The sequence below is a fragment of the Taudactylus pleione genome, unplaced genomic scaffold (assembly GCF_031769625.1).
Source record: "Taudactylus pleione unplaced genomic scaffold, aTauple2 ptg000886l, whole genome shotgun sequence".
Taxonomy (NCBI): domain Eukaryota; kingdom Metazoa; phylum Chordata; class Amphibia; order Anura; family Myobatrachidae; genus Taudactylus; species Taudactylus pleione.
Window position 1 is genome coordinate 815,709 of NW_028285287.1, and position 9,286 is coordinate 824,994.

At 44.1% G+C, this 9,286-nt stretch overlaps 1 pseudogene; it reads left to right on the plus strand.

Moving 5' to 3' along the window:
- The first annotated feature begins 3,613 nt into the window (after positions 1 to 3,613).
- Positions 3,614 to 5,744, plus strand: LOC148474168 (protein kinase C delta type-like; annotated as a pseudogene).
- The last annotated feature ends 3,542 nt before the right edge of the window (positions 5,745 to 9,286 follow it).

Genomic DNA, 9,286 nt, shown 5'->3' on the forward strand with positions numbered 1-9,286 from the left:
TCAGTCTTATAGTGATCTGCAATTGCATTGTTTTATACTGGTAATCTAAGCAGGGGAAAGGGGCTTTTAGTGACTTTTGAGCTTTGTTTTTACTTACATGTAAATTATATCTCTATTTCGTTCAAAATGAGTAACGACGCCAAATGGGTAGTATCCGTTTACTATAGAAATGGACAAAGTATAAGAAAACCAAATGCAAAAAGTATTCCACGTTCAACTACCGGCACATGTTATGCAAGCTCTGACACGGTATGGAATGTGTCGATTGAATATATCTGAATACATCTTTAAGGGCTTGGTAGCGTATGAATTTTAATGCTTTGCATTGCATTCTGGTAAGAATTCTTAGAAATGCCACATAGTCCTGGGCGTAGTGTCTGTTTTATTGCCTAATCACTTTTTTTTTACTTACTGTATATTTTCTTATGTTCATTTTGTGAATTGTAATTCAACTGATTGTCTGTCCATTTGCTGGGGTTGGGGAACACACATGTCTGCAAGCATATAATAATTCACAATCGAATTACTGGTAGAATACATTCATTTTATGCAGATGCAGGGGCCAATTTAGAGTTGCATGCAACCTGTACCTATCTAGGTGGCCGCGCTGCCCTCATCACATTCTCTTCTTCAAATAGGCAACATCATTTTTGGCTCATAATGAACCAGCTCTATTTGTGGTTAAAGAGATCTGTCTCAAATCAGACGGATCTCTGCATACTCACATTTCAGCTTAGACCGTAATTCTGACTACATGCCCTCAACACATACACACCCTCACTAAACTTAAACTAGGTAGACAGTTGTCAAGTCCTTCGGGGATCCAACTCCAGATCAGATTGTTTATGCAATCCTACTGCAATCCTACTGCAGACCTGGTCTATGCATACACACCTGTCTACGTTTGCAGAAGGACTCTGCACCTGCTGAAACAATTTGACAAAATGATTGTGTTACCGTACAAACTCTTCCAATTTTTGGCAGACTGGAGAAGAATTAGACAAACCAGTCTCAGGAGCATATACACTTCTAAACTGATCTGGTGATCTGGTCTCCTTATTTTTCAGCAGGTTTGAAAATCTTTAGACAAGACTAGATGACCAGGATTGGATGAAACCAGAGGTTGTGTGAGTGTACACACTCTACAAAGATTGGATTGGATGAGAAAGTGTGTACCCAGCTAGCATGGAGATGGCTCTCCGTAGTCACTCGCTCACAGCGTTCCTCCCCAGCATGATTGTATACAAACTGTAAGCCAGAGTTCCCTCCAGAGCAACAGTATGGGCGCAGCCATGTTGGACTCTGTCACCTGACTCTCCTCCACCACTTAGAGTGCTGCTCCCAGACCAGCTGATCGCTGCATCCAATCCCTGGGGATCCTCCCCTATAAATTCCATTTCCTGACTGGCCTTTGTGCCAGTTACACGTCGCTTCTTGCTGAAATTACAGCTCAGTACTGAGCTCCCAGCGATTCCCTATTTGAATAATTTGGAAGGGTAGGCAGCGCGATGCTCTTTCTGGCCCAGGGCACCAAAAAGTCTAGTTACGGCTATGCCACAATGTGCTGGAGGTTGTGACCATGGAGCTCTGCAGCATACCTACCCTAGCAGTCCTGTTCTTTTTCTGCACTGAAAATATTCTTGTGATTTGTGGCATGGAGTCGTGGTTTGTGTGGATCAGGATGCGGCCTAAAATGCAAATATAAGGTGGGGAATATACTGCTGTGAGTGTGACAAGAAAAATAGGGCACAATGAAAGTGGCTAGGAAGGGTTATTTAATAATAATTTTACATAATTTACTTGCACCTACAAATTGGTAACTCCAAGCAATAAATACTGAGAAAGCAGATGGGTGGCCACATTTAAAAACCATTGTGGTACAGCATCAGGAGCAGAACTATGGGAGACAATGGAGGTGCCTGAAGCCGGGCTCCAGCTCTGACAGGGCACCTCCTCCATTATCCACAACATATTCACCCCACTTAGGGCTGTAACTAAGTACCCGCAGTGTACCGTCATGGCTGCCCAATACATGGCTCCCCTTCCTGGCACCTGAGAGCTACCATACACTAGTGGAGAGTACATCAGCTGCTGCCTTCGTCTATCTATAGCCTGTCTGCATGCAAATTGCTACATTACAGTGTCAGCAGCTGTGATGGGTGGGCACCAAATTATAACTTGCCTCCATGCGTCTGGGATGAACCTACGCCACTGCACAACATTGTTTATATACAAATAAAATGATGGCTTTAAACAGGGCCGTAACTAGGGTAGTGCGGCCTGTGCCATGTTTATTATCATTCTCATTTGTAGCTTCCTCTTATTTCATCCCCAGTATCTTCTGGCCTCCCTTATCTCTTCCCTGCCCCTTACCAATGAGGCTATAACCATTTTTTGGGTGCGTTATGTCCCTATTTGAAAAATGGGCACAGTGATCGGGCTTTGTAAATGCATAAAAAAAATAACTAAATCACTATATATATATTTATATATATACACACACAAAGGTGTAATATATACACGTGTGTGTATATATGTATATATACACGTGTATATTTACATATACTGTGTGTTTATATATATATCTACTGTATATGTATATAGGTTGTGTGTGCAGCCCCCCAACCGATGTTAAGGAAACATCGGCAGATGGGCTCAAACAATCGATTGTTTCTATCGATGGTACAGCTGTCAATGGCAATCACTTCAGTATACCATAAAAATTTGTATTTTTATGGTACATTGTGTTTTTTTAAAAAAAAAATTGCGGTGGAATAGTTTTAAAAAGATGTTCTTGACCTAATTTAATCATAAAAAAAACGAAAATTTTGGAGCGGTTTTTGGAAAAAAAAATTGTCAGTTAAGTGGTTAATGATCACATGAACCTGAAACTTCCCTACTAAAGAGCATGTGGGTCACTTAGTGATCACATGAATATGAAACCTCCCTACTAAATGTCCCGTTGGAACTGTTACTGTGCAGACCAATCATGTCTCCGCAGCTAACTATCTGTGTATGGCAGACATCTTACGGTTATTGACATAAAAGTCTCACATATCGCCACAAAAGGGCTGTTTATGATAAATTGGCCCCATATTGTTAAAGTTAAAATGAAGCCTAGTAGGTTACTGGTCATTTTTTCTGTAATACATAGCAGGAAGCATCACAAAGATCAGTTTGTGGTATTTCTGAGTGGAACCCACTGTCTAAAATTGAAATAAAAGGCTGTTTTAAATGCTTCTCTATTCTGATAGATACTGTCGGCAATGCAGTCTAATCTCCAGAATGTACTCGCTCTTATAAATTATTCATTTTAATGTCTTAATATGGGCACACGTACATTTTAGATATATATTTTACTGTTTACAGTTTGGACAGGATGAAACTTACATATACATCAACTGCCATAATGATTGTGCTTTAGGACTGAGCTCAACTGCACCCTGCAGTTGCAAGTGACATCACAATAATTGATGACATCAAAGATCTACTTGTACAGCTGTTGAAACATTTGAAGCTCTGTTTTCAGAAACTCAAAACTGCGCAGTCACATCTTGTGATATTGCAAGCTTGCTTTATTCTCTAAGAGACTATTGTTGTCTTCTGACATAACATGGGAACTATTAAGAGAAACAAACCTCCAGACAAAGCAGGGAGACAGAAAAACCGAGGAAAACAGGCCAAAAAAGCAGAGAGACGCAGAGGAAAGGAGGCAGGCCAGGCAAAAGCAGCTAAGAGAGAGGTGAGAATAAACAATACATTTGTAGCAGGTTTACAGAGAGGCTGGGACAGGTTTGCTGGATTTCTAAAAAAGAAAAGAGATCAGTTCATAAGAGCATGCAGCAGATGTCCCAGATTTTGGCGAGTGAGACACAGGAGAAACTTTGACGTTGCTAAAGATCCAGGGGAGGGATGCAGCCATTGGGTAGGCCAGACAAACCTTTCCATAAAAGAGATGACCAAAAAGAAGCCAGGCAAAGCAGCTATACAGAGACACTGGGACAGGTTTGCTGGATTTGTAAGAAGAAGGAAAAGCAATTCATAACGGTAATTAGCAGAGGCCAACCAGGCATCCCACTGGTTCAGCAAACTGCAGAAGAGAGCTGCACTATGCCCACCAGCCACCAAAGCACAGACACTGTACCTTTAACAGTGGAACAATTTACTTTCCACTCACTACTTGGAAAGGGAGGTTATGGCAAAGTAATGCTGGCAACAGATGCTATTCATAGGGAAAGAGTAGCAGTGAAAATATTAAAGAAGAGAGCATTGATTAAAATCTTAAAGACAGCAATAATAGAACATGAGATCATTTTTATAATCCATGGTTATGCAGCCTTCCACACAGAGGACCTCATTCAGAGTCGGTCGTTGCGGCCGCACGGTCATAAGGTAAAATGGGCCAGATATGCAAATGAAGCGCTCGCAAGTTGCGTCGTTAAGATGGGATCGTTAGTTGGACGAGCGAGGGGAGGATGCGGCCGTAAGACTAAAAAAACGCCCGCTTCTCGTTCCCATTACACGTAATCTCCGGGCATATAAGGATTAATCGAGACCATCGGGAACCATCGGAGCTGGTCGTAGACCTTAAGGTTGACCATACCCTCTCTTAAGCACTACGATCAAGTCAGTGTAAAAACTTCCCATGTCACATGTGCCATGACACTATTTAGTTAATTATGCACTCCCATAAAACGTATAGTCAGGCACGCCTGCGTTCGGGTCTCCAATCCCCCGTTCACAAGCACCTTCCCCTGTTACCACCCACAAACGCCTCATCCTGCCACTCAAACTACAGACCTGGCCAAGTTGAAGGAAAGAGCAATATCTGATCGTAATAGCTAGTTTGCGCACACGCATTGTGAATTTTACGCATGCACAGTTTAGCGAACATCGTGGCATATGACCGTGCGGCCACAACGACCGACTCTGAATGAGGTCCAGAGAGCTATCTATACTGTGTAATGAAACTGGCTGGCGGAGGGGATCTGTTCGATTTTGTGAAGACCTCACCAGTGGACCTAACCACAATAAAATTTATAGCTGCTGAACTGGTTTGTGGCTTGCAGTTCATGCATTCAAAAGGAATTATTCACAGAGACCTCAAATTGGAGAACATGTTACTAACCACAGAGGGTCATGTTAAAATCACAGACTTTGGTCTGGCCCTATTGAATGCATATGGACAAACCAATGCCAAAGTACTTGGTGAGACCAATGGCTATGATGCTCCAGAAATTATAACTTGCCAGCTATACAGTTCTGGTGTGCATTGGTTCGCATATGGTGTTATTTTATATCTACTCACCCTACGCAGGTACCTTTTTAATGGAGAGTCAGCTTCTGTGGTAAACACAATGATCCTTACTCAAGAACCAACGTATTCAGGGCTTACTGATCCTGTAACAAAGGACATTATAACAAAGCTCCTGTGTAAGGAACAGTCCCTCCTGCTTGGAGTAAATGGCAATGTGCGAAAACACCACTTCTTCTCTTCAATTAACTGGGCAGCGACAGAGACTGGAAAAACAGCATCCCCCGTTATACTGCACAAGGACTATATGGATCTAGATGAAAAACAGCAAATTCCTTTGTACCATAGTGAAATGTTCAAAGAACTAATTACTATCACGAACCAAAGGCTTTTTGATACCATTCAATTTGTGTGCCCTAAATGGGGTGAAACTTATCACAACATGCCAATGGAAGCAGACACTATGCCATCAGACGAAGACCTGGACTAACAAAAAGTAGGAAAATCTGCAGTCCTAAAAACATCTTGTTCCTGCTGCCTACCCCAAACTCGACTACATCACTGGAGATGCACTGATTGTTGCCTGCCTGCACCTCGGCTACATCCCTGAAGATGCACAATCTGCCGTCTGCCCTGATCTTAAGTACGTCCCAGGAGATGCACTGTCTGCCGCCAGCCCTGACCTCGTCTACATCCCTGGATATGCACTGTCTGCCACCTGCACAACCTCGACTACCTCCCTGGAGATGCATTGTCTGCTGCCTGTTCGACCTCTGCTACATCCCTGGAGATGCACTGTCTGCCGCCTACCCTGACCTCGGCTACGTCCCTGGAGATGCACTGTCTGCCACCTGCTCAACCTCGGCTACGTCCCTGGAGATGCACTATCTGCCGTCTGCCCCGACCTCGGCTATGTCCCTGGAGATGCACTGTGTGCCGCCTGCCCCAACCTTGGCTATGTCCCAAGAGATGCACTCTCTGCCGCCTGCCCTTATCTCTGCTACATCCCTGGAGATGCACTGTCTGCCGCCTGCCCTGACCTCAGCTACGTCCCTGGAGATGCAGTCTGCCACCTACCCTGACCTCTGATACATCCCTGGAGATGCACTGTCTGCCGCCTGCCCTGACCTCGGCTACGTCCCTGGAGATGCACGTCTGCCACCTGCTCAACCTCGGCTACGTCCCTGGAGATGCACTGTCTGCAATCTGTTTGACCCCGGCTACATCCCAGGAGATGCACTGTCTGCCACCTGCCCCGACCTGGGCTATGTCTCTGGAGATGCACTGTCTGCCGCCTGCCCTGACCTCTGCTACGTCCCTGGAGATGCACTGTCTGCTGCCTGTCCGACCTCAGCTACAACTCAGGAAATGCACTGTCTGCCACCAGCCCTGACCTTAGCTACATCCCTTGAGATGCAGTCTGCCGCCTGCCATGACCTCTGCTACATCCTTGGAGATGCACTGTGTGCCACCTGCCCCAACCTCGGCTACGTCCCAGGAGATGCACTCTCTGCCGCCTGCCGTGACCTATGCTACATCCCTGGAGATGCACTGTCTGCCGTCTGCTCTGACCTCAGCTACATCCCTGGAGATGCACTGTCTGCCGCCTGCCCTGACCTCAGCTACATCCATGTAGATGCACTGTCTGCCGCCTGCTCAACCTCGGCTAGGTCCCTGGAAGGGCACTGTCTGCCGCCTTCTTCGACCTTGGCTACATCCCAGGAGAAGCACTGTCTGCTGCCTGCTCCGACGTTGGCTACATCCCAGGAAATGCACTATTGATTCTTCTATATTGCTCAATAAATAAAATAACGTTTAAAAAATAAATATAGGTATCTTGCTTAACAAGAACTGTGAAAGGAATAGTAGGGCTAAAAGAAGCTTTATCCCTAAAAGGTCAACAGAGACGTGTGTAGAAATGGTGTACATTATATTATCTATTGGAAAACATAAATGGCCCGATTGAGAGGGGCACGTAATGTTGATGCCACACACAACCAGCCTATGTTTTAAGTTTGTGCATATAAATAAATTGAGGTCCCCCTCCTGAGGATTAACACAGCCAGACCTGGCAACATTAAACTACATGTACAGGTGACTTTTTACTTTAACTGTGTCGAAGCTTTATAATTGGCTGAGACAAGATCAGCTTAAAATTAGATCGTAAAGATGCCATCTTGCGACTGGCCGCAAGACGCCATTTTAGAAAATGAGATCGCAAGACGCCATTTTGCGAATGGCCGCCCAAGCGCCATTTTAGGTAAACTCACACTTAAGTACATATGGCGATATTACTATTAGCATCATGCGATTGCATCTTTCACCATTTCTCATACACACATTAATACGCACAATTGCGCTGTTAACTAGTCGCATATTAGCGAATGCATAAGATCCTGTATGAAAACGCTGTTTATTAGCTTCATGCGCACGCATCTGCCCCAAGTTAACTAGCGTCTTTCTATCAAACCCCACATACTTATACAGTACATATTCACATAAAAGGTCTCATTAGCTTTAAAGTATAAGATTCAAGTTTGTTCATTTATTATAATTGCTGAGAAATAAAGGTTATTTGGTAGCTAAGGTTTAATACATGATAAGTAAGTCATGTTTGATATTATACTGATCTGCACTCTTTCAACAGCATTTTGATTTCGTCAGTGTGAAGATCGCAACATGCACTCTCAACTTATGGACTGCAGAGAATTAAAGCACCAAAATGTACATTATATGACCAACTGTTAGGATGAGCATGAGGCAGGAAACCAGAGACAACCAGTTGTTAGAGGCTGGACTGTGTCTATTTGACTCAACCTGTTAAATGCTCTGCAACAGATGCATCTTCCTGGGAACCAATGGCATCAGCGACAAGCCTCTCTATTGTGTTGTCTGTTTCTGTGAGAGTATAAACGTGTGTGTTGTGACCCCAGTCTGAGGCTTCTTGCTGAATGCTGATTGACAGGGGTTACTTGCTGATGCCTACATCTGGTCCAGAAGCGCTGCGTATGTATAACTGTACTTGGGTCTGTATAATTCTTTGCGCTAAATTGTACTTAGATCATAGCGTGTAACTGACTGTACTTTTACTTGACATATCACTTTGTGCTATGGAACCACAGGTAAAAGGTCTGGAGTCTTTATTTACTATATGACTGCATACGCAAAATAGCGTCATCCTTAGAGGTTTATAGGCAGGATATTAGAAGGTATAGGCAGGATATTAGAAGGTATAGGCAGGAGTATATAGAGGTTCTAATTCAATATCCTTAGTTGGGGGCTCATAGTGAAGTCACTTACCTACTCACACGATACATACGGTTATCGATATCTCACCAAAGGGTGGAGTGGCCACATGCAGGGTTTACCTGCAACCGCTCGGTGCTGAGAAATCCCTACCCATTTTCGTGTGAGCCAGGGACGCTGACTAGAATCCAGGGACAAGAGAGGAAAAAGTTTGTTTTCCTTTGTTGATAGAACCTTATGTTTAGAGGGGTGCCGCAGTATTGAGCACGCGTCTGAGTCGCAGTTTTGCACACAGTCAAGACGCACTTTTGTGTAAGCAGCTAAAGGTTGTCATACGGGTGTGTGATAGTCGCATTATTGTGTATGCGACTGGTCGCACAATAGTGTATACGTACACTATGTGCTGCCACATGTTTAAACAAAGCCGTTGAGGTTTACATTCTTTTCAATTGTTGTCAATATCTGGGTTAACGTGTATTTTTCTGCGCAGGAAAAAGTGTGTAACAGTGAGTATTTGTTGTTAGGGGTAACTTGTTCCCTAAAGTTAGAGGTACCGTATGACCTTTCAGGGCTAAGTGCTAGCCGCTCGGTAAGCAGCTTACCGTTCTATACACAGTAGCAGGTGTACATGTTGTCTTTGTTGTAGAGAGGTGCGTGGAGTAGCCGACTTAAACTTCCATAGGTGTGGAAGTTGCCTTCTTAAATCTTATCCGGGTGTGTGGAGTAGCCTTCTTCAAATCTTCACAGGTGTGTGGGCGCTGCCGTTTAAATCGTCCACAGGTAAGT